The sequence below is a fragment of the Netta rufina genome (genome assembly GCF_964035555.1).
Source record: "Netta rufina genome assembly, chromosome: 4".
Lineage (NCBI taxonomy): Eukaryota > Metazoa > Chordata > Aves > Anseriformes > Anatidae > Netta > Netta rufina.
Genome location: NC_140127.1, coordinates 43198935 through 43224708, shown reverse-complemented (window position 1 = coordinate 43224708; position 25774 = coordinate 43198935).

Sequence of the window (25774 nt, the reverse complement as noted above, 5' to 3'; positions counted from 1 at the left end):
GTAATTTGCTGTTACTACTCCGCGTGTTTGATAGGCCAGGACAGAAGCATGCAACCTGAAGTAATATTTCCTGATTTCTGACATTTCTCAAGATATGAATGGAGGTCGCCGAGGCACTAAACCTTGGAAGGGTTTTCCTGACTCCAGCGCCTTTGACGCTTTCCTTTTCTCCTCTTGTGTAGCCCCCTTCCCTCCCCCATCTCCTTCCTTAGGTCACATCCCCTGCTGTTGTCAGTTCCGTATTTGGATGAAATTCATATTGATTGTTTCCCTGTGCAAACACTGTGTGGCTGCTGTTCTTATGCAACCAGAAAAATCCTATTGATTTACTGAGTGTGAGGGTTATTTAGATTGATATCATTCTGTAGTAGAGATAACACTTTTGTCTCTCCTTAAAATGACAGTTAATCTTTTCATTTTGGGGGAAGAGGGTGCAAATGAATTTATTCTGCTCTGTAAAATGCAGGAAGAAGGGGGTCAGACACAGAGAGAAACCAGTAGAATAGCTACTGTTCTCTCTAACATGTAGTTGTAGGCCATGCGTACGCCGTTGTGGTTATGGAAGAAGCATCCTCTATAATTAAGATTATATAAGCAATCATATTGTAACTCTGTTTTTCAGCTTTCCAAAACTTGCCTCTTTTGGGCTGGTATTTTCTTGGCTCGTTCTCTGCCATGTGACAGTTTGAAGCATGTTTTTTTTTTTTTTTTAAACTTTTTTTTCTTCCCTTCCCCAAGCAGGGATGCAAATGCCTTGGGGGGGCTACCTCTTGAAAATTTTGAAAAGTAGACCCAGAGGCAAGATGAGTTTTAGCCAGAAAGTTGCCTGGACATAACTGTCAAAGAGGGACAAGTCTGCATTGGACAGTGAGCATTTCTGAGAAATCTGTGCATAGTAATATACATGTACAATATACAAGTAATATACATGTGCAATGCAAAGGTAGAGCTGAGGTTGTGAAGGCAGCCTAGTTTCTTATTATCTTGGTCCTCTCCCTCTTTTTTTTTTTTTCAGGTTAAATATGCAGACTTCCTTGATATGCAGGGGTGCGGGGGTATTAGTACAACTACCTACAAGAACAGAGCAGTGGGAAACTTAAAGGTGCAGTACTTACAGTTCTGACTACCTCGCCTACAGGACAGTGAAATCTTGCATGAACAAAAGCTAGACAGTGAAACAGTACGTGCTGATTTTGTACTAAAGCTTTGTACTTTTCTTCTGAAACCGTCTTTCTGAAAACCAAATAAAATTCCTTTATCTACTATATACTTTAGAGTTTTCAAATAAACAAGCAAGCAAATACCTTCTCTTCCAGAGTATGCTAACAGGTGTTCACACAATTCAAGCACTCATGAGGTTTTAATCATTAAGCTAAACAGTTCCTTGAAAGCAGAGGAATTTGTAGTTAATACTGGTCTTTATGCTTGTGCTGATCACTCCATATCCAGTCCAGTGTGCCCACTGTGGTGACATGGGTTGGCCTACTTAAATAGCAAGCTGAAGGGAGAACTGAACATGTTTTTGAACTGAATGTTTCAAAGACTGTAATTGGAATTTCATTATTCATGATTAAACCTTTTTTTTTTTCTTTTTTTTTTTTTTTTCCCTCCAATATTCAGTCAAAATTCTCTAGGGCTACAGTAGGAGAAAGCACTGAGGAGCAAATAAACACAAGATGACCTACAGTAGCAATTTGCCCATGAGCGTAACACATCACAGGTATTGGGGTGTTTTTCATGTGGCAGGCAGCTGCTCAGCCCTCTTCTTTAACCTGCTGTAGTGTGTGGTTCCTCCATTTTGATTTTTGGCCAGAAAGATAAGAGGGGAGAGGAAGGTAGAAAACCTGCAACTTGGTCTGTGGCCTTTTTTTTTTTTTTTTTTTTTCCTTGTGTATGAGAATTGTTCAACAAAAGCTGACCGCTTGAATTTGTGAAAACCAAAATCTCCTGTGGTAATAAAACCTCTGACTGTGTTATAAGGGTTGTGAAGTGATTGAAGAAGGCCATGAGACTGAACAGCAGATAAACAAATGAGCATGCCATGTTCAAATGAAACAACTTCTTGTAAACCCAGAGGATTCCAACAAACTCCTTGCAGCTGTCGTGCCAAGTAGATTCCTGGCCAAGAGAAGTGCCAAAGACGTTACGGTGAATGTCTGTAATGGGATACTAGCACTAGAGCTGCAACCTAAGGCCATTGCAAAGGCTTTAGGGCTCAATGGATCACATAAGAAGCTTTAAAATAGTAATTTGTGTCTTCATCATTGATACGTGAAACCAAAACAATATTCAAGAGGTTTTTGGTCTCCTTAAGATTTACTTGAATGCAAATTGTATAGAGGGAGTTGGTTTTGTGCTTTGAGATCATCTCTAGAAAATGAGAAATCATGAAAGAAGGAAAGTATCCTGTCATGCACCGTAATAATAAGTGTTGAAAATGATTCAATGGTCTGTAAAGTTCAGTGTGAAACTTACTCAAGTAATGAAATTTATGAGAACAGAGCAACTGTCACTCTAGATCAAAGGTTATTGTGATTGAGTATCCTGTCTCCAGCAGGGGCCAGCAACAGAGGGAGTGGGAAAGGGCCTGAGAAAAGGGGTATACATGTATATTTGAAGTGATCTTTTTAGCTTCTGACAGAGTCGTATAGACGTGTGCTAGTCTGAAGTCTGTATTCAGACCGCTGTGTTTGGTAGCAGCTGCTGGACATATTCTTCATTCATTTCTTTAATCTCCACTTGAACCCGTAGGTTGCTTTGCTTGATAAGTCCCTGTGGCACTGAGTTTCACACTTCTTGTTTTATGTGAAAAAGCACTGCCCTTGGCCTCTCTCTCTAAGCGGCTGCCAGTTTAAAAACAGGCTCTCTAGCTTCCTTTATTAGATACAGTAAATAATATCCACCTCCTGCCTTTTTTTTTTTTTTTTTTAACCACTTCATTCCATTCATAATTTTCTAGATGTTGATTCTATGGTCTCTTAGCCAGCTGGTGTGTCCCAATTTACTTAGCTGCTTCTTGTCTAGAAGTTGTCCTCTACTTTTAAGTTTTACTTAGTATGTTACCATTTTCTCTATTCTTTTCTAGTTCTATTGCTTACTCTGAGACATGCAGTGTGGAGATTAATGCAGCAGTGTAATGAAAGGACCTCAATGTGCTGCCCATAGTGTGTAACCTCGTAAGGTTTATCATATGAGTAAGTGCCTGTGGACTTGAGCCAAAGCTTGAACTGATTAGCCTGAGAAGACCAGTACTATCACCAGACCGCGTGGTGTCAGAACAAGATAAAACTGTACAGGTAATCCTTGTTCCATGCGTTAAGTTTGTGATCTCTGCTCTGAATTTATGGCTGTGATGCCTATGTTCTGCATAAACCCTACAAAAAATTCCAGTGCCTAAAGCAGAGGGTACCAAAGGAAAAAGATGATGCTAGCTATCACAGGTGATGAAAGCCTGTGATGTGTTGACACAAAACATTATTGCTCTTGACTTGTTAATAAAAAGCTATTGCCTCCTCCTCTCCTGAACACTCCAACCCACACGTGAAGGTAGTCTTTTGTGTGAATGAGTTTGGAGTTCACCATGATCTAAAATACAGGGCTGCTTTTGGTTATTTGCATCTGGGGATTTTAGTCTGACTGATCTTAAAAAAGGGATTTTGTAGTGGAAGATGTTATGTCTGAAATATCTCTCAAATCTTTGCCTTTATGGAGCACTTAAAAGCAACCATTTACACAATCCTTATAATGCAGCAAACATTCAAGTGGTTCCTTTCGTGGCAACATTACAAGTAAATAATTTGGGTTCAGATTATGGCCATGTCCATTGAATAGAGAGGAATACGACCCACCCCCCTTGCTGCCCTGTATAGCAAATCCGGACCCATTCCCTGAAGGGAGCTGAGCAGGCGAGAGGAAGGGAGTGTCGTCCTTCTGGGAGCTGTTACGGCATCCATTCCCCCCAGGAAAGAGGAGGGAGGAATTCCGACAATTCCTTGCCAAGCTATTCCAAGGACAGAGCACTTACGCCCCACCAGCTAATCAGGGCTGTTCCCGAAGGCTTTATTTTAGCATCTGGACTTCAGTAACTTTTTTAAGCCTAGTTTTGTACTGAGGATTACTGTGAATTTAGATCCAAACCATTGCTTGAGTTGCATATCCAAAATAAGCACTGTTAACAAAAGCCAAGTGCCTTATGCATTTTATTCAGTGTGAAGAGCAGTTTGACTGCTAATATTTCATGTGCTGGAAGAAAGGGAGCTGTAGTGTTTCAAGCTAATTCTGGAATTTTGAAGCATATCCTACATGCAGACTAATGCCCATGATTATGCTAGTGGCCATCGGTTTGATGTCAGTGAGACTTGGGTGTAGAAAGACACAGGACAGAGTCAGGATAATAGAACAAATATGTGCATTGCCATGTTTGTTTAATATTATAATATTTTTTGAAGTGCCTCTATATATAATGTCTGCCCATGTTACCTTTTAATTTTATTTTTTTCCCCAGGTCTGCTACTGTTCAAATAAATCATATAGCAAAGCAAGAACTTATCCAGTCTCCTCCTAAAGCATATAGGCTTAATGCTTCTGCAGCCTAAGTCATTCTAACAATCAGGCTGTTAGCAGGATTTCATTTAAACCTTTCTATGTACCTTGGAGTCACAGTTACTTCAGAGAGAAGTGTGGAGAAGGGAGGAGTAAGGTAAAAAAGGAGAACTCTGAACGAAGAGAAAGAAGAGAGCACTTAACTCTCTTTCCTCACTATGCCAGTCTAGCCTGAGTATAAGCTTTGAGTTTTTCGCTTTGTAGGAATCCATGAACATGAGTGGGTAAAACCAACCAGGACTGAACTAGTCTGGAAATGAAATTGCTTTTGTGCCACAACAGTGTTTCTCTCCAGCTCAGGTCAAGCATTCTGGCTTTATGCAGTAGATACCTACACAAAGAGAAAGCAAGCTCATTTTTCCTTGTGTTGCTTTTGCCCTTTATGCTCTAGATTTTTCAAGGAATGTAGGAATGTCTTTTATTTTTTATTTTAACCAAAGACTTCCTAAGTGAAGGAGCAGATTACTTGTTCCGGAATGTGCGTGTTAGTGAAAAATGAAGAGCAATGGGTGTAGCTCACTCAATAGCTATTAAGTTTATAGTACATGGGTGGCTTTTTGGCAGATGTGCAGATACAAAAAGAAAGGGAACAATTCTACTAGTGTGTAGGGACACGAGTCCCAGATAAGTAGTGTTATTAACCAGTAGGGAGAACAATTAATGACCAGGTGGAGACTGTCTGTTCCAGGTGCACAATCCAAGTATTGAAACGGCACTGACCTCGGGAGAGAGTGTGCTCTCATGTGACTTTTACAGTAGTATAATTAATAAGAATCTAATACACAGATATTTGAAAGGTAATTTGACATTTGGCTGTAATGCCCTTGTCACAACCCCCTTTATTGTCTAACACACAAGTGTGTGGAAATCAGACTGTAAATGTGAAGGGATTCTGAATGGTGTCCTCATTTGTCGCCACTTCTACAGAGAAAACTCTGTTGATGACCATACAAATCTGTAGAGGAGTGAGATGATAATTTGATTGTGTTTAATGTGACATATTTTTATTTCTTGAAAGGTAGAAAAATGTCTGTTAGGAGGTGTTTCCTAAAGTTTTTAATTGCAAATTGGGATTCCAGGTGATTGCATTCTGTGGGGACTTGATTAGATTTGCTATCTACTGTCTCAGCAGCCTGCAATAATGAGCAATTCACTATTTCAAGCCATTTCTAATAACGGGACAAATCTATTAGTTGGATGTTTCTGTTGAAATTATTTGTGATAAAATGACTCCTTAGTTACATTTGCATGGTGTGGCTGTGCTGGGGATGCCTGCTCTACATACCCGATGCCAGGAAGTTTTCCTGAAAGAATTCTGGGGCTAGATTTCCTCTTGTGTTTGGAGCCAATGTGTTTACTGGAGCAAGGCTCACAAGTGCAGTAGGAAGGAGAGAAGTTAGCCTGAAAATGCCATCTGCAGAAGGAGGAAGTGAGAAAATTGGTGTCTTGGGAGTTACACTGTGAATTTATCTGCTGATGAAAACCTGGAGACCTTTAGGATTAGGATTAGGACTTGAAGGCAGTTATTATTTCCAGAGAGAGATGCCCAAATCCCTCTTTTGGATTAAGCTTTGTGTATTAGCTCCTAGAAAGATGTAATGTGCTAACCACACAGTTAAGCTCAGAGCATCTTTTCTATTTCACTTGGCAGCCAATTTGTTTAACTGGAGGTCACGCCAGGAAAGGAGGGGGGAAAAGAAAAAAAGGAAACAAATCAAAGCTCCTCTTCATTTTCTAGTCAGCTTTCTCACCTGATACGTTGTGGTGCATCAACGTGGGGAGCCTGAGTTCTGCCCTAAGTTGTGGGCTGCCATACAACACCACCTGACTAACCCGGGCTGTGTCAGCTACAGGAAGTCTGAAAATGTGGTTTCCTGAAAAACAAGTGAAAGGAGGAGAAGTGCGTATTTTTTTGTTTTGAAGATGGCATTATTGGAAACTCCATGAGCACTTATGTCAAAATATCTATGAAGTAGCTATTTAGTCATAGGAACACTTGCCATTTATTTACAAGGCTTCTGTGCGTGAATTAGGAAAAATCCTTTAACACGTGTCAGACCTCAAAGAGATGAGTAATTTTGTGGAAATACAGTATGTGTCAGACGTGACTGATCGCTTGTTACCCTGAACTCTGTCCTTTGTCTTTGAGCAAAGCTTCACTAGATGTGCTAGAAATAATTCAGTATAAACCAGGCAGTGTTTGGCATAACCCACTTGCCTCTTGCATTTCAGGAGAAGAGGCAAGATTTTCTTACTGAGAAAGTATTTCCTTGACAAAAGGAAATTGTGAGGTAGCTTGGCAGTAGGTGTTTATCTAGCAAATGCTGTTTTGCATCAGGCATATCTTCACTTTTAGGTTAATAGCATATATCTTAAAAATGCTCTTCCAAAATGCATCAGTGCTTGTTAGTGAAACCACCCTGTGCTATGCAGGGGTGGCTGTGATAGTTCTTCCTCCCTGATTTTGTAGTTCTGTGAGTGAAATATGAAGCTCCAGGTTTCAGGACCCATGTTTCGAGGTAGCGGTGGGACAGTCAAGCAGTAGGAGTGGGGTTTGTTATTGAAGTCAGTGCCTCTATTCAACCTCCCATGTGTTAACTTAATTACCTTCCTAAATGATTCCCTTGAAATGTTTCATGATTTTTTCTAGTGCTTTAATACTGCATCTATTATTTCCTGGACAAGTTCCTGAGCAACCTGATCTAACTGGGCCTGCTCTGAGGTGGAAGCAGGACTAGATGACCTCCAAGCGTCCTTCCCTATGTAAACTATTCTGTGAAAAGTAAAAGATGTTTTTGGGGCTGATATAGGAGACCTAGAGTGAGTTGGGGAGCTGGGAAAAAGTGCAAGAACTGTTATTTCACCCAAAGTTGTGAAGAACTGTTGTTTCTCTGTATTTATTTTTCCATCTTCTCACAGTAAATTTCATGATCACTGTGCAAGACTTTTTCACAAGGGTCCTGCTAGAAAATTATCTGCAGAGAAATGAAGACGTAATTTTTGTTTGGCAATTTATGCTAATTCAACCTTTCTTAATATCAGCTCTAATTAAATTGATGTAACCTTTGTATCTGAGTGCTTATAGTTTAAATTTACATGTGGAAAGTAAATATATGGCATGCAAAATGATGCATATGTGCTGAAGGTTTTAATACAGAGTGATGCAACTTCTGTGAGTAATGCAGCATTGAGAAATTCCAGCAAGCAGAAAGCAGAGCACAGATTTTTGTAAGCAGTCAGAAGGGTCAGGGAAGATAAAACATGACACCTTGTCCCCAGTAAAGATACGGACAGACTGAAGAGCTACAGTGGACCTCGCTGCTCCATGCCTTTCTGCAGTGATTTCAATCCAAGGGCTGCGTGAGTTGCAACAAGGAATTGCAGGAAGTGCAATCCTGTTTGCAGTGACCTAATTTGGTTTGTCACTTATCTGGTTGCAGCCTATTGAGCAGTTGTAGCACAGCTTTGTGACTCGTTCTTCTCTGGATATGAGTTTTTCTGTGGGTGTGCGCTGTTGGGAATTGGTCAGACAGCTGTAAAGAGATATGTTTCTCCTGGGCCTCTGTTAAATCCCTTTACTTCGAGCCCCCTGCTAAAACAGGTGGCTTATGGGCATATCATATTGGCAGGCAAAAAGGGCTGAACTGTGCACCTAGAGCATTTATGGGTGTGCAATATATGCAGATACAGGAATAACACCAGTGCTGTGAAAGCTCATCTGGAATTTTGTGTTTCAAAATTTCACAGTCCTTCAGTGTTATGTTTATTTGGGACATTATGGACAGGGGTGATTTCAGTGCTCTGTGAGATCAGTGTTGCAGACACTTGAAACAGAGCATTTTTATAAGAATATATGCAGGGTATGTGTTTATTGTAATTCATCAGTCAAGGACTGTTGATGCAACGTAAGCACTTGCTTGTATGCTGGGGAGTTCTTCTGCATGCTTGTTGTTCCAAGTTCATCTATGCCTAATGATATATATGGTAACAGAAGTATAGATATACAAGGATAGCTGTTAGTTCCTCAAGCTCCAGTGTATGTACTTCGAATCTTCTCAACCGTGTTTCTTACACGGTTTGCTTGTAACATAAATATTAAGATCAGTACTTTGCCATTCACCAAAATGTCTGAATCCTACATCATGCCTTGTATAAAACCCCTGTAAAACACAGCACTTATAAGTTTTACCCACAGAAAAGCTTCCTGTTCAGACTTTGTCAACAGATGCACAAAAAACAAGAATTACTGTTGACAGTGAACACTTTATTATGGGGCAAAAGATCCTCTTAAGAATGTAAGGTCAGCAGTCTGAGTGAAGAATTTCTTACACACATCAACACTCAAATGTTTGATGCCTAATCCTTTAATATGATTTTTATGGATTGATTTCAACAGGAATTCAAGGACAAATCTTCAGTAGCTGAACTGCCTCCTAGCAATAAGCTGGTTTTGTTGGAATTCATGTTCAAAAGTGATTTTACTCAGGTTATTTTTTTATTTTATTTTGCGATTACTATATGCCAGAGGCCCAATCCTGTAGTTCATCTTCTATTTCTTTTTTCTATTCCTTCCTGAAGTAAATTCTCATTGACCTTTTTGAGTATTTGGTAAACCAAATATTTATATTTATAGAGGGACTTCATAGAATGATTTTCAACTTTCTAATGCAGATGTATTTAATGCTTCAATTATTACATTGTACATGGAAACATGCAAATTACTGGCTTTGAGAAAATATAGTTTTGTATCTCCAAATGCTTCCTTTCTGTTGAATTTACATCTCTCTCACATAAGAAGTGAATCTATTTTGATCATTTGTCATTATTGAATATTAAAGATCATTAATGAGCAGTGGGTGTAAATCTTCACTCTTCTGGCCAACTAAGGGCAGCAAAGCTGTGCTATCTAACTCAAACTTGTATGTATGCATGCTCATGAGTGTGTGAATGCTCGCATATCTGGTACTGCAGTGACTTAGGATGGTTGGGATCAGAAGCACAACTTGCAGTTATTGTGTGTTAATTTTATTGGTAAATTCATGGATAATTTCCAGCAGACATTTCCTAAAACAAACAAACAAAAAACAACAACAAAAAAAAACTTCACAAACACCACTATATTTTCTTAGCCTTTGTTTTTAGTGATTGAAACTAAGCTAGGAAATTAAGTAAACTAAGCTTTTAAAGTAAAGCATGATAGTCTACTTTCCTCATGAGTTAAGGGAAGTCACTGAAGTTAGGGAAGGAATAAAAATAAATAGCATCTATTTCATGAAATGGAATCAGAGATTACTGGTTTGTAAATGTAAAAACAAACAAACCACCAAACCTGTCCAAATATAGCATGTCACTGTAATTTATTTTGTGATACATGCTCTAAGGGAGATGCAGCTGTAAATCTGTCCTTCAGGAACTACTCAGTGGGGGTCTACTTCATTCAGTATTCAGTCTGAGATTTCATTGTCGCTTAGCATGAAATCCCTTATAATTAAGAGTTCTGAATTTGTTCACCATTTCACTAAAAGGCACCTCTAAAATTGCAATTATTAATGGGAAATGAAGAAAGATTTGCAAATAGTCATGATTGAGCAATTCAGACAAGCTGGCTAGCAGTACCTGACTAATGTCTGAGGTATTGTGTGTTGTGCATGCAGTTGCTTTTTGTCTCTGTGACATCAACTACACTGTTGCAAGAAGACAGTTAATGCCAAAGGTTTTGCTTGTGTGATATTCTGGTACCCTGGTATCCTAGGGCAGACAGTAATAAATGGATGACTATGATAGATATTTGTCTGGGCTGGCAATGTTTAATTTCTGTAGGGTTTGTCAATCTTGTAAAGGAGCTACAACTGTTCTATTCAGAACAGTTTCCACTGTATGTGTGCCTAAAACCTTTTTCACTTACAGGTGGACTAAGTGACTTCTTTAGTGTGGCAAATGATGTTGGGTTTGAATAAACTCAGTCTTTCAGTAATTTCTCTGTGAGAGTCCATCCTGAATGTCTCTAGAGCTCTTACTTGTTATCCAGAGACTCATTTAGTCCTTCTTCACTTCTGAAAACAGCCTCTGCCTTTTAACAGCAAGTCTTTCTAAAGCTTTCTAAGCTGTCACTGGTGTTCTGTTTTAGGGTACCATTCTCTGGAAACACGTTCTGTGGAACATCGCCCTTCTCTGAACTGCCATGTAGTCTGCAGTGAGCTCAGGAGAAAGACATCAAAAAGCTACATCAAGTGCTTCATAGCCATCTGTTGTCAGAAATAAAGATACCTTTTGATTTATGTGATTGATAAAAACTTTTTTGTTTTCCAGCTGCTGCTCATCAGTGAATTTTAATCTGGAATAAAGCAAAGGCTTTTCACTGGACTATTGTTCCACCTGAGGTAGTGCCTTAGCTCACTGCACTCCAGATATCTGCTAATCTCTCTGAGCAGAGGAGCTGGACACAGGTTTATCTAGTTTAGTGCATGTGAGTTCTGCCTGATCTGCTCTGTTTAGAGTGATCTGCCTGTTCAAGGACAGTGAACATCTTAGACTATGCCACAGTACTTGAAACAAGAAGGCTTCCCAGTTTCTGGGACTAGGTGCATGTGCTAGACATGCCCTCAGTCTTTATCAGGGTGAGATTCTGGGCTCAAACTGAATTTCCCTTTCCCCTTGTTTCTCCTTAGAGGCAATCCAGGTGAATAGACTGGATGTGAGCCTCAACACACTCCAACAGGTCCCAGATTGGGATGGTTTGAGGGCAAAGAGGGAATGTCAGGACTGGAAAGCATGCCAGGGTATCATCAGCAGAGATCTGGGCAAGACCTTAGAAGACCTGTCGACTACAAAGTATCTAAACAGGTTTCATCAGTTTAATTTCTCAAGTTTCTTGGGGTTGTTCTATTGCAAACCTCATCATTTTTACATAAAGTTGCCTCTATATCTCCATGTTATTCTTGGAAGATGTAGGCAAGGCTCATGAGAGGATAGATTTTTAAAGAATTTGAGGAGCTCAACATGAGTTGGGGTTTCTTTATTGGGGCATATTCACTACTTTGAATTCTGAACATCACCTATCTGTCTACTAATGCCTGAGGCTTTACAGTCATTGTTGATACTGCATTTATAGCACTGTATTGGTTTGAATACTTTGTCCAAAATAAAATAATTATTTTTTTTTCTCCCTAGAAATGTTTCTTATACTGAATTATATGACTGTTTGAAAATCTGAGCTTTATACAGAAACTAGTCCAGGTTTCTTCTTTCCTGCTGTATGTGAGAATATTTAACAATACAAGAAAAATATAGAACATGGGCTTGTTTTTCTTGATTATTATTATTTTTTAATTGTGGAAAATTGGGCAGAATAGAGAACTAAGAAGCTCAGAAAAGTATATGCAATGGCTATGAAGCAGATGGCTTGAAAAGTTTGTTCTCAGGTTCTCTTAGATCTATTTGTGACTTATTAGGCCTGTGCTGAAACTATTTTTATTCTATAATCTAGGGGCAGAAAAATACACTGACAAAACTTTCAGGTAATTTTCTTTAGTAGCAGCTGCAGCAATCAAAGGCATCCAGTGCCTTTCCTGCAAGGAAAGGGTTATCTATCCTCTCAAATGTGAGAGCACACCCTGCTCTAGCCTGCAGGCACAGAGATAATAATAGCATGGAAGGATGGCAGCCTGTGCTCTGGAACGGTTTATGAGGAGGAAGTCCGCAATTACATATTTCTGGGCAAACATTAACCAAGACTGAAGCCTAGCTTCGAAGAAAAACAACAGACTGGAACCTCCAGTAATATAGCTGTTATGTGGACTGAAAACAGCAGTCAAACATTCATGTAGCATTAGAAGCAAAGTAAGAATAGCCTGACAACAAAGTAAAAGGCTTGATAATATTAGCATATCCTGGTGTTCGCTTGCAGAAAATATCTCTTTCCTGACCCTGCCCTCCAGTGATATTGGAAAGAGCAAGGAGATTTTTTTTTAAGTACTGTCTAGCTTTGTGAAAACAAACCTAAGCCGAAGTAATGGAACTATTGTTTGCTGTGCTCATGGCCTAATCCATTTATATCTGTGGTTTCAGAGTGTACCACCATGCACTGAAGTTTCTCCTTTAAAAAACAAGTTACTTTGGGCATCTCTCAATCACTGCGGTTACCATGCTAGAAACAATTGCTATTCTGTGCTGTGGTTTTGTAAAGTAACAGTCTTATTTAGAGCTTTGTGTGCTAAACTTGGATATGTCCACTCTATTGTAGACTATGCGTACCTAAAAATGGAATTGTTACTCTAAAATTAAGTAGACAGCCAAATGATACACACTTCCTCTCCTTTGTTTTTTTCTGACAGACCACAATTACTGCAAAGAAGTTGTCCACTCATTACTGCAAGCTCTGGGGAAAAGGAGTGACAGTATGTAGACCAATATAGGAGAGGAGCTAAAGAGACACTTGCTGTGGCAAGCATAGCATGTAAATTCCAAAGTTAAGCACTCTGGAAAATGTCCAAAAGATGAAGATACAAACATTATTCCTGCTAGGGGGAAGGAAGGGAATCTAAAACATTCTCTATGGAGATATTTAATTGGCATTTTTTCTTCTCCCCCCCTTTTTAAAGGGCGAGACAGCTGTGAGTGAGAAACAAGCTTGGGTTAGGCTAATGGAATCAGGTTTGATTGTAAAAGTTGTAGTTCATCGTTTTTTAGTTGAGCTAAAATAGACTAGGTATCTCAGTAGATAAGTTCAGAGTTCTGTCATTATTCATTGCTAGGCTGCAGGCATACCTTCTACTAGTGATCTGAAACCAGTAACATCAGCTACAATGAAGTTACTGGCTCAGATGACTTCATGGTGGACAGATATTCCTATCCTAGTACCCATCTTCACAATTAGTACTGATTAACAGTCACCTTGCAACCAGAACTCCACAGAGACTGGAATGGAAAATGCAGTTTTGGGTACTCTCATGTGAGGTACCACTTTCAAGAAAATATCTTCCAAAAACAGCTGCTCCTGCTTTGCCTACTCTGATGATGGACACCTGTGTTCTTTGGTTTTTGTCTCTTCTCTCTTGTGCCCAATACTGGTCATTTGTCATTTCGTTAGTGCTAAAGTAACTTTGAAACTCCCCCCACCCCAAGTGTTTCAGCAGGTTAAGGCCTAAAAGTATTTCAATAAAACAAAGTAAGCAGTGATTTTTGTCATGGAATAATATCTGCTGTGTTTATGCTTGCATTTTAAAAACCCAGGATATTGCTGGATAATTACCAACAGATTATTTTAGGTACACATGAAGAAATATGCTTCTGGCACTTTTGGAAAGGACCGGTTCCAGGGAATAGGAGGAAGAACTGGCCTGTTGTGATTAGTATAGCTGGATTTTATTATAATAAAGGAAAAAAGATAGGCATCTGTACTAATATTTTAATCCAAGTAAAATAAAATAATTTTTGTGTAAAATAGGTAAATAGGTGAGAAGAATACAGGGAGAATGAGAGGGGACCTGAAGTATCACCTGTTTTTGAGAAAGGACTGCAAGCCTAAGTTTGATGAAAAGCCTTATGTGGGGTGTTTTTTTTTTATTTTTTTATGGTCAAATCATAACTTACAGATAAAAGCTGCATAGGTCTTTCAGACTTCCTTTTTATGATTTTCTTCCTTCAAATGATGTTTCTGAAGGCTGGAATTGTGCTTAAACATTTATATGTTTGTGTGTGTGTGTATATATATATAAATAAAAGCTTTTGTAGGCATGTTATCGTCTGAATAGCAGCAAATTGGGTCATCACTGAAGAAGACTGTCTTCTGCTGTTATGCTCCTCTCCTTTTAGGAATCTTGGCATCACCTCAGTGAACCAGCAAAGGATGGGAATCTAGGCAGAATATTCAAGTCAGATTATTTTCACCTTTTAAAAAAATTACTCATCACATTGTCATTCATAATCATCTTCCCGTGTGACAGGATGGGATAGTCAGATCCCAGAGAGAGAGAGCTGAATTTGTCAGCTCCCAGAAGGCTGAAGTAAGCATCCTTCTGACTAACAGTCTTTGAGCACAGCCGGGAGTGGTATGAATTTGGAGTTACATGCTGTTGAGTGGCACTGAAAATATGGTTGTGTAAGTGTTACTAGTGGTTAATGATTTTTCTTTTCTCATTCTTTGTGCATTCTGTGCTCCCTGCTCTGTATGTGAGAACAGGAAGGAGGATTTGGATGGAACAGTCCAACCCCTTTAGCTAACTGAATCAATGTGGTTGTTTATTTCTAGAAGTCTTCAGTCTTTTCTTAAAAAAAAAAAAAAAAAAAAAAAAGGCCAATTTTGACAGACGTCTTTTGACACTACGGAGTGGAAGGTGGCACTTTAACAGTCTTCTGCCCCCTGGGAGCTCTACATGAATGCTCTTCCAACTTTGCTTACATTGAAACTTGATGTTGCTTAGGCATTTTTCTGTATAAGCTGTCTCCTTAAAAGGACAACTTCCCATAAAGAATCTGTTTACAGTCTCAGGGCCTCTATGCTCAGCTGACTTCACAAGGCAAAATGAAATGCAAAGACTTGAGAGCTTCCAGAGGTAAAGACAGGGAGCCCTGAACTTCACACTGGATGTGGAAGAGGGCTTTCTTCATTGTTGTACTGTTGGTCAGAGTTGACAATAAAGATGAATTAAACAGTTCCTCAATAAGCGCAGTGGTTATATTGCAAATGAAATGACTAAGAATTGCATGAAATCTTATCACTGGGAGCGAGCATATCTTATATCACATTGTCTCAGAGTCTCATTTTGACTCCCTAGTGCATTGCTTCATAGTGCAAGCCTCCGCAATAGTGGGTGTGAGAGAGAGCCTTGTGTAGGCAACGTGGTGTTGACAAGTGCCTTGTACCATCTGCCTCCTTCCTCCACAAATCCATCAGCATCCATGCAGCAGCTTGTACTTGGTACGAACACTGAAAGGAGATGTGATTTGGATTTAATCATTAGCAAATGTCCCTTGACTGTTTCTCAGTTGCCCATCTGAGTTTAATTCCAAGAGAAGGAAACCCTGATGTATTCCTGCCTTCAGGTATAATTACTTCAAGACAGATTGACCGTTTAAGCACACACGACACTGCTTAGCTTTAATTAGAGTAAATTGGCAGAATTTATATGACCGGTAGTTTTGGGGACTGTCAGATGCATGAAAGTATATTTTGCATATCATTTCCTGCTGTGGCTAAAACCAAGGTACTAGCTGAAAGGCTTGTAATTAGGATAAAAACACTTTGTAAATTTAACCCTATCTCCATTAGGAACAGAAGGTAACTGACTGGGGGAAAAAGGTGGTGGTGTTTTGGGAAGAGAAAAGCAGCTGAAATGGAACATGAAGCAAGAAGTTTTTGGAGATTGTGCTATAACACAGAAAAGTGTTATTGTCAGAGTGAAATCTCTGTAGACAGTCACAGGTGATTTGTAAGTGAGTAAGAAAGATTTATAAACCTGAAGTTAATTTTTTTTTGGAAGGGTGTTCTGGTATATCATGTAACCCCAGCGTTGATTATAACTGAGATTAAAAAGAGAAATGGGTTTGGCTAGAAGTCCTGTTACAACAAGTTCTGATGCATTGATTCAGTGTCCTGAACTAACATCAGCCTTTGCTGTGTTTGCTGACTTGACCCTCAGCTGCAACTTGCCTGTCAGCTAACAGCTGTGCAAGCAGCCAGTGTTTTAGACACAAAAAGATCCCCAGTCATTGAGCAGTAGGTGAAAATCAGAAGTGCCGTTGATCCCCTTCTGCACTGAGCATGGACAAGCATTGCTTAGAGAAATGGGAAGGGCAGTGTCTGTCCCCAGTTACTGTGCTCTAGATCTCTTGATTAGAGAAGCACCTTCCTGCAAGCTGTGTGGTGCAGAGAGCCTGCTGGTGGATGTTGTCAGTGTGGTTTGGATGCACTTTCTCTGCTGTCTGGCTGCCAGTGAAACTGTTCTCAAAAGTTAAAGAAGATGAATGGTCCTCAGTTCTTCCATGGAAAAGGAACAGCTGGGGTCAGGATGGCATTTGGGTTTGTTTGCCTGAGGATGCTGCAGATATAGTGGGCCCAGGAAACTTAACTATTCTTCTTTCCCCTTTCTTTTTTTCTTTATTAGTTGTCCTGAGACATGTGAAGAGAGCAGGGGGTCTCTGACCTTTAACACTTGAGTCCTAGTCCTTAACTTGCTGAACAGCTTGGTACTGTCTGAGAAGAGAGTCATTTCCATGTCAGCCACACTGGCTAGGACACAACTGTCCTTTAATGTGTTCCAAGAGTGCCACTTGGAACATGATATATCTGGATCTAGTAGTCCACTGACACTTACTTTTCCTGCTCAAGGTGATGGAGTCTATATGTGGGATAGAGGTGGATTTCTTGTGTTAATCATGAGATATGCTAGTCTGTTTGCTCCTTGTTTCTTACAGCTTTCATAGATTTTTTTTATTTTTTTTATTTTTATTTTTATTTTTATTTTTTTTTTTTAGATCTAAGATCTATGCCTGCTGATGAAGTAACAGCTTGCTGCCAGCACCCATTTCTCCAGTACAGTATCAGTACTTCAGGTTTCAGTTACCCTAATGTCTCTGCTTTCAGAAATGGAGTCACAGCATTAATGATTTTCATCTTCTTCCCAAGATCATGCCTTAACAGAGTGATGGCAGAACTACAGTAAGGAAGTTTGAGGGAAAAACACTAGAAATTCCTACATTCATTGTAGGAATTGCTATTCATTGTTCTCTTTTAACGCATGTGTTGCAGTTGTGGTTTGTGCTAAGGAGCAGTTTTTCTGAAGTTGAGTGTTCTCGGCTAAATGAAAGGGCCAAAAGAAGGGTTCAAGATGAGCCAAGATGGTGTAGTGCAGCAGAGGAATGGCAGCCTTTTTGGTGGTTCAGCTGTGCACTTGTAGCTAAGCCCCATACAGGTGTGTGCATGTTTTTTCCTCTTGCTTTTATTTTCAGTAGGATGCTGGGGATGCAAAACAAATATGAAACGTTTAGGACAGCAGTTTGCACTGTGGCCGGTCTGTCTTCTGCAAAGTTAATAATCCTCCCACATACTTATACAACAGAAATCACAGACTTGTATTTTTCACTGCATGGCACATCACGAATTAGAAACTTGGTTAATGGCTGCTAATAATTCCTGAATTCTCCTCTTCAGGGAGCCTTTCCTCAGGAGACCTGTTATCGTTAATCTGGTTAAATCTGGATGTTTTCCCTTCTTTTCTTATATTGTTTGTTCTGCTTTGAGGTAGTTACAGTTCATTTATGTCTGGTGAAGGAACAAGTCGGCTGCAAAGGCTCCTGGGCACCCATTTGCATAGGCCTTGTTACAAAGGCAGACCACATCCTGCCCAGGACAAAGTGCTGTCTGATACACAGCCTGCATACACCAGTGCCTCCCTGGAGGGGAGCCAGGATGTGGGCAGGCTTTGTAAGAAGGCACTGTTTTAGGCTGTGTGGAAGTCGAGGGAAGGGATAAACCAACTAAATTAATCTTTCTTTCCATTCTCTGGCAGAGCTTCCACCAGTCAAAATATGCATATGATTCACTACAGTATAAATTTTTCCTGTGCTTTTTGTTTGCCGTCATCTAGGAGAACAGCAGTGTGTCATTCACTTGGCTAGGTTTTGCTTGGAGCACTGAATATTTAGGGAAGAATGAGGACCCCAGTTTAGGTAATTTCTTGTAAAGATATTCTTACTCTAAGAAGTATATTTGCAACCAAGTGATAGCTGTAATGTGTTCATCATCTTCTGTACAACAAATTAAAACAACAAGAGCAACAACAACAACAACAAAAAACACCACAAAACAAACCCATACAGTCTAAGTATTAGGATTTAACCTTCAAGCTCTTGCTGAAAAGGGTAGGTAAACAAACATATGCTTGTCAGCTGTGGCTGTCTCTTACTCTCATGTAATAGAAAACCTAAGCTTGTGGGGAAGAGAGTGAAGATGCTAATGTAGTACAAATACAAATTGTTATTATCTGCAAATTAAGAACAATAAGTCCAATCCACCGAGCATTCAGTAGTTTGTCTGAAGTTACAGTTGGTGACAGAGTTGGAGAGATTACCCCAGATCTTCTGATTCTGGTTGTATAAAAATCATGGAAACATCTGTAGTGCTGACTTTATGGTGCTTTTATTAAATGAAAATATGAATTTGGCAGAATGCCGAATGCAGCTCAGAAAGGGTGTTTTCTTTCTTTTTTTTTTTTTTTTTAAAGGAGCAGGATTGCATCAATATTTTTTTTAAGCCTCACACTACACTTCTCAGTTGAGAGAGTTATCATGTGGCTGCAGGATTTTAATAAACCTTTTTGCAGCTAAAATAAAACACTGAGGTTTGATGGGAAAGTGGATTGAAGTGGAACATTGGTTGCATCAGTAAATGTGCCTTATTCTCAATTGGCAGTGGTGACTGTGAGTCAGTATGTTTGTTTCAGCCTCTAAAAATACCATATGTCTTTATAATTCCAAACAAGTCCTTATGATGGACAGAAGCAGTGCTCTTTATTGCTTAAATATGGCACAGTGTCTGCTGCATATTGAATCTCTCTGAAAACAAACTAGTCCACATCCTGATTGACCGCTGTTTTGCTGCTGTGTACCTCATCAAAAAGGGTGAATTGACAAAGGTGTAAAACTTCAGTTAGTTGTGGGAAAGCAGATCCTCTGCAGTATGTTTGCAGATGCTAGTGACCAAAGTTAGTCCTGGCACAAGCAGGTGAGTTTTCCATTCAAGCTGAAGGGAGGTGTCCCCGTCTGTGCCAAGAATGAACTCTTTAAAAGTTTAGTTGTGGGTGAACTCCTCACAGATTTTGTTTATCCACTTTTGGGTAAACACGTTTTCCTAAAAACTACTGTGTGAGACTTTACCATATGATTCAGTATCAAAACTATGTGAAATTAGCCATTTTCCTTTGGATCTTGTGGTTTTGACCTGAGAATTATTCTGAGGTTTTTAGTTTATGTGAATCTCAAGTTGAGCAAAAACGGAGCATGCAGCAATTTTGTTTAAACCAATGAGTGCTTGGGGAAACTACCTATCTCCTAGAATAATTTCTGGGATCTCTGTTGGCACAAGACATTTAAAAGTAGGCAAATACACAGCATGAAACGGTGTTTTTCTTCACTGACTTTGTTCAAACCTGTTTCTGGACAAACTCTGAAAGGAGGTTGTTTTTATATTTTACTGGGAACAGTCCAGCCATTTGCTGGTGGGATTCAAATCCAATTGCCTTGAAACTTTGGAGGTCATTAGCTGGTATATATTCTGGTAGAAACCACTATACAGTTTAATGTTCTGGACATCTTATATGTATTTGTCTATTTGGCTCATATAAAGCTACTCCGAAGTTGTGAAACTTCCTTGCAGTGAGGAGTGTTTTTATGGCCTCTTTCCTTTTAAGACACCAAAGTCCCCAAACACACACAACTTTTGATCTAGAACTAATTTATTTTCTTATTTATTCTGCAACCATTAGGGTGAAATACTACAAACCATCAGGATGTTTTTACAGTCTCTCTTATGTGCCCAAAATCCAGGAATAACTTCAGATTACTGCATTCTAGCTGGAGTTTTTTAATTTGTTGTTGTTGTTTTTATTTCTTTCTGTATGGTTATAGAAAGATAAACAGAAATATATGATAAATCTGCTGAATTGCACAGAGTAGATGTCAGAAGCATTGTAGAGAGGATTCCTTATCCAACTGTCAAGTGTCATGGAATATTGTACCACTTTTTTTTGTCAGTATAGCTGTATTTGAGGATACAACATTTATTTAGACAAGTACTGAACTTAAAGGCACCAAACTAAAGATGAGGGCTGTTTATGTATGTACGAGTTGTCCAAATAAGCTGGCAGAAGTTAGAGTTCATTTATAATATCATGCAAAATAAATTTCTTCCTATGGTTGGTGAACCCTTTCTCTCCCAGCTAGACCCAAATCAGGCTAGTCATATCTACTTTCAGAGGTGTGTGATATGCCTAATGAGGTGCATAAAATTTTACTTTACTCTTACATTGTAAACTTCCAGAACAGTCTCTGAGAAATTTGATAATGGGTTTACTGTTGCTCTAACCACAAACCTTATTGTGGGTTTTCTGTTCATTCTTATATGGTGAGTGTGGGAACATCTGGAGGAAAAGTGAAAATATTTTTTCTCTTAGCTTAATTAAGCTGTAACACACTATCTCCTCTTCTTCTGAGTGCCAGTGTAGCATCGCATTGATAGTGTAATACCAGTAAGAACAGATGCAATGGAGCAGACTGTTGTGTTCTGTTCCAGCTCTTTATTATTCTCTAATTGCACAAAATGTTTTTATATGCAGCATGATTACTGCTTTTTTTTTTTTTTTTTTCCAGTGTAATACTTAAAAATTGGTATCAGATACTTATCAGACACTTGAAATCAGGTAAGACTCATGAAACGGTTAAAGCTGAAAAACAAGCCTCCTCTCCCCACCCTGTCTTGTAGCTTCACCTTTTCAGCATGTATTTATTTTTATTTTTAAATTAGGGACATGGCCATAGGAAGTACTAAAGCTTTACTGGAGTTGCATGTGAAGAAGGAAACTTTGTTTTGCAGGGGAGGAATCTGCTCAATAAGCCAATATATGGGTTCCTATGTCAGCTGTACTACCCTTGTTAAAGTCTGTTACTATAGGCCTGCCTTTCCTCCTGCTCTTGTCACTTGAAAAGCTCTAAAGCCATCACTCTCTATTCATCTGGTTTCAGAGAGAATGGGAAGAGCTGTTTCAAATCCCCAGGAAACACGATGAACAAAGGATATGATTTGCTAGGTCAGGCTAATGGCTTATCTCCTAGCTGCTCTCTGCCTTTGGCCTTAATCAGTACTTCAGACAACAGTGGTATTTCTTGCTAGGTATCTATCTAAATGAGAGGCTAAGTTTTTTTTTTTTTTTTTTTTTTTTTTTTTCTCTCTCTGCTCAAAAAAACACAATTGTTTTATATCTTGAAGTACACATTTTTATTTTTTTTTGTAGGAATGACTGTTTATTCAGCAACAAATGTGGCTTACACTCAAAGCTCTATTCCAAATGTTTGCCTTGATGTGCCAGTTACATAACAGCAAAAAAAAAAAAAAAAAAAAAGTCACATCTAAAACTGTGATTCAGAGACAGAATTAAATTTCACCCAGAGGGTGCCTAAAGGAAATCCCAGCTAATGCCACAGGGCCTACAGACCTTCAAGCTGCAACTTAGGAGCAGCTGGGATATGATGGGGACTTTTTTTTTTTTTTTTTTTTTTTTTTCCCTGGAAGAATCTATTTTCTGTTTGGCTTGATTTAGAAAGGGAGAAAACAACGCTAAGAATTTCTGTTCAGTTCTTTATGAGAGGATCATGGAGGTGAAAAGAGAGGGCAGCACACCTGAAAAGCAAGCTCTGAAAATCACACTCCAAAAATCTTAATTAGCTAAAAACTGAAGTTAAGAGCAGTTTGGAAAAACAGTGAGTTTTACTTCAGTGTCCTTGTTCCAAATACAACCATTTTGTCTTAACTGTTGCTACACTAAACAATATAGCCATGTTTTGAGTCTATAAATTATTGCTGTCATAAACTGCTGTAGAAGACCACTGACTGTAGGTTTTGGTGCATAACTGTTCAAGACCCCAGCATGTGTAAAGCTTGTTTTCCCTTACTGGAGAGCTGCACTGTGTACACTGTTTAGTGCAGTGGCCTCAGATCTTGAATAGCAATTTTGAGCAGAGATATACTCATGAGAGTGAAGGATGATATCCAGAGCACAGTTGTCCCCTGAGTGAATGTGACCTGTGCAGGCTCTTGGAAAGAAAGAAACTGTGTCTCTGCATGAGACATCTTTTGTGCACCTGTCAAAAAAAATTAAAATATTTGCTACAAATGGAATACTTACTGGAAAAGCAACAAAATAAGTAGAGAAATTTCATTCTCTTATTTCTCTGTATTTTTCCACCATCTTCTCTGACTTTTAGGGGAGATTCCCAGTGGTGTGCTGTAGAAGAAGCAGATTCATCAACACTGCCAGTGACAGAAGCTAACGTGTGTCAGTGCAATATGCTTGCAGGCATAAGGTTTTCTATTTTTAGAGAGCATGAATTCCTGAGCAACGGGTCTGCATGTAGAAGGCTTGTCTGTGGCTCTGGGATGATATTACTGGATTACATGCTGTAGGAATCCTTCCAGTGCTCTGGCTGGCTCAGGCAGATTCCTTCCAGGGGTCTCTGGAGAGTGTAAATCAGAGACAGCATTAACATCCCTACCAAGAATGAGGCATGTGCACTGGTGCGGAGCAAGGGTGAGATTGTGACCTCTCCCTCCCTGTCCTTTTCCAGGCAACAAGAAACTTCTCTGCCCATTTTAATGGCAAACGGAAGATGGTAGGTAATCTGCCCAGGTTTATTCTGTATGTGTGTTAGGAAGATCTCATTAAGTGTCTATGACTTGCTTTTTCCTCTAATATTTCCGTTCTCAGGCCTGGATTAGCCATTTCTGTCTCACAGTCATAGTTGCCCAATGCAGAACAAATAAAAGAGATGTCTGCAAGAATCTCTTTGTACTTCTGTAGTCAAAAGCCTGGGTTGCCATTTGGAGACCTTGCCAGCTATTTCTGAAGGGGTTTTCCATGTCTTCAACTTCTTCCTTCTTCTCCACTTCATTTTGAATTCATAAAACAGATGCAGTAATTCTTTGTCATAGTATGACTAGCTTATATTAATATATAATATGTATACATTTCATCTCAGAAAGACATCTAGAGAGAAAGGTATCTTGTTTGGTTGTTATTTGCAGGACTGAAGATGGCCCACTGAGCAGATGCAGCGCTGAGTCGTTCCCATGTTGAGCACAGATGGTAGAATTCCCTCCTGCACAAGGGGTCTGCACGGTTGCTTTGCATCACTTCCATCCTACTTAAGGGCTATTTATGATGCTCAAGTAGGACTTAAGTGCCGCAGTTCTGGCTGGCACAACAGGGAGGAGGAATGTGGGTGAATCTTTCAGAAGTGCCAGGAGGCAGTAACTTCTGCTTTGATGCTTCTTGTGGATTTATTCCTAGTTTTATGAGATCTTTCTGTAATGAGAATCAGTGGAGTTTTGGCTTCAAAATCATGGTGGTGTGTCTGGAGTGTTTCTATGCCATTTCATTTCTTTGTCTTCATTTATTGTGTCATCACAACCAAGTTTCTAATGGAGGACTAATTAAAGTCAATGGTTTTGGTGACTGGTTTCTCCTTCTTGGATTTAGACCTAGGAAAGTAATTCCTCTCTGTTGTCCTCCGATAAATCTTGCCATTGTGACCTTGATAGCACTTTAAATAGAGATACACCTGCAAACTTCGGCTTCCATTAAGATATTTTGGAAGCTCAGCTCAGCTATCTGGTTACAAAACTTGAATCCCAAGTTGTTTTCAGGCTCCCAGCTGCTGTGTCCCTATGTACCTGCAGCATTTAGATGTGCATATTTCGCCTGTCTTATCGAACTCTCTTGTTACCTGTTGATTCCATCACGTAGCCTGCATGGCGGGGGGTGGTGGTGGTGAAATCTTGAGCTGCTAAGCATGCAGTCTTGCAAAACTCCTGATTTGCAGCTTCCTCCCTTCAGTAGCAGTAAAATGCTGCTGACTCACATACCGTGGATACCTGTCTATCTACTTAAAGCAACCAGATAGCGTGCTTTATGGGTACAAGGGTCAACTGGACAGGTTCATGAAAGAGAAATTAATTGAGGGTGACTAAACAGATAAAAAGAAGTCTGTCACAGGAAGTCTCTGATCCTCAAATGGCTGGCTGCTGGGAGACTGCCAGGGAGGTATCTGTGTGCTCACACAGTTCTGCTCTTTTTTATCCATCTGCTCTCAGCTGCTATTAGGGGACAGGGTGTTGGCATAGATACCTTGTTCTGAGACAGCATGGTAGCTCTTATGGTCTTGTGCATAACCTCTTGCTCCAAATTAGAAAATGTTACTGTATGAGCACCTGCTTTAATCAGGTGAGATCTTTTGACTGCAGAAGGATCAAGAAGCAAATCTGAAGGGTCTCATATTGACACATACTTTGTTTTAAAGCTTGCTTTCTCTTAAAAATATCAAAGAAATCAGGTTCCCATGGAGCTACTTTCTTTCACGTGAATTTGTCCTTACTGTGTTTAAAATCTTTTAAAACAGATATATTGTTTGTTTTTGCCTTTATAATTCAAATAGAATTGGACTCTGAACTTACACCTAATGAACAGTCTGCCTTATGTGAGGGTTACGTTTTTTTGAGGTATTTATAGCTGGTTCAATTCTTCCTGTGCTGTTTGCTGTGACTCGGAAGTGGAAATGTCCAGTGAACTCATATTGCCTTTTGAAATCCTAATGTGTTAAGGTACTTAGGTGCTTAATTAACATAGTAACTAAGTAACTAGGCTGTAAGCAAGTTCAGTCTGAGTGGCGCCCTATCAGGAGCATGAGTGAGCACTGTTAGTAGCTTGGAAAATGAGAGGTGCTGCTTGATTAGCAATGAGTGAAGCATTTTTGATAGATAGAGGGCTTTCTCTCTGAGTTAATGAAGCCTGCAGCAAAGTCAGCAAATCTGGCTGCTTAGCTGGCACCTCCCAAATAGTGAGTGCAGGTAGAACAGGAGCTGATGAGCAGGTAAGTGATCACCCAGTCTGCCTCCACGCCTGCTACCTTTGCAGCTGGACAAGCCTGGGATGAATGTGTGCGCTGTGCTGCTATCTCATTCGTACTAGTGCTCTGCTTTCCAGTTCTTGGGACTCCAGGCCAGATTCCCTTGCTGACACTGCTCTGCAGTTTGGTGGCTCTGTCCCACGTTATCCTGTTGACTTTGGCAGCTGGAGTTAATGGGGTTGAACTTTTCTGCAATGGTTGTCCTTGTGGTCTGATGCTACCTTACTATGGCAAGTTGTTAGAGCTAGCCTCAGGACTGGGAGTCACAGTGCATCGCACCACTGCCCTGGTGACCCATTCCCGTACCACATTGGGTAGAATTTATGCACAGGGGTTTGTGTGGGTGTAACTTCCTTGAAGGTGGTGGAAACATTTGTTTCTCACCAGTTCCTAACTAAGCCGGACACTGGGGAAAGGCCTCATGTATGTATTTCAAAGGGTCAGTGTGTCAGAATTAAATCATCTTGAAGGAAATTTATCCAGCTGCAGTGCCTACACA